At 48.6% G+C, this 830-nt stretch overlaps 1 protein-coding gene across 2 annotated transcripts in view; it reads left to right on the forward strand.

Annotated features, from left to right (window-relative positions):
- LMO1 (LIM domain only 1) overlaps window positions 1-266 on the forward strand; it is an 83462-nt gene extending 83196 nt beyond the window's left edge. For both annotated transcript variants that reach the window (XM_018573718.1, XM_018573717.1), the window contains exon 4: window positions 1-266. This exon is cut by the window's left edge and continues 248 nt beyond it. The gene's annotated coding sequence lies outside the window, so the exon portion shown is untranslated.
- The last annotated feature ends 564 nt before the right edge of the window (window positions 267-830 follow it).

An 830-nucleotide genomic window follows, 5' to 3' on the forward strand; every position in this document is an offset into this window, starting at 1 on the left:
CCCCAAGGACTGTGTACGATGTGGTACTCTCCGCCCCGTCCCCCCCTCCCCCACCCCCCGAAGCAGTTGCGATTTTTAGGTGTACAGTCGTGCCTGGTTAGCTGAGCACTGCGTTTGCCTGTATGTTGGTCAGGAATTTTGGGAGGGTGGCGTTCCGGGGACGCTCCTGTGTACAGTCTGTTTTATGTATATAAACTGGAACATTTATTTTATGAAAATGTAATGCAATTTTATTACTGGTGTGAAATTAAAAGATTATGAATGTTTACTGACCGCGCCTGCCTGTCTGTGCACACGGCAATCGTAGCCCTAAAGAGGACCTGTCGTCAGCAAAGTGGCAGCACAGAGTGACAGGCATGGACCTCAAGAAGGGTAGAGGGGCAGTGCTGGATTCCTTGACTTGTATCTGTTTCCAGCCGATGGTGAAATGGAGGCGACGTGACAGTGCTGTGACACCAAAGGCTCTCTTGGACTATGACGGAGAAATGGGGTGCCACACCAGAGTCCAAAAAAACATATTTATTACCATAAAAGTAAAAGTATAAGAAGCCCACAGCTTTTTGGGGTTCAAAGATGTCCCATCATCGGAGCTCGAATGAAGGTCTTAGAAGGACATAACAACACAGATCTGCATCTACAGCACATGGTGTCAGCCCTGCCTACTTCATTTCTGATAATTTACAAAGAAAACAGACTTCTCCTCATCTCCTCCCTCCTCCTCACCTCCAGAACCCCTCCAAATCTCCCCACCCCCTCCTCATCTTCTCCCCCTCCTCATCTTCATTGTCCCTCCTTAACCCCTCATCAACTCCCCAATCCCTACTCATCTT

The sequence above is a fragment of the Nanorana parkeri genome, unplaced genomic scaffold, assembly GCF_000935625.1.
Source record: "Nanorana parkeri isolate BGI_ZX_2015 unplaced genomic scaffold, ASM93562v1 scaffold2504, whole genome shotgun sequence".
Taxonomy (NCBI): Eukaryota; Metazoa; Chordata; class Amphibia; order Anura; family Dicroglossidae; genus Nanorana; species Nanorana parkeri.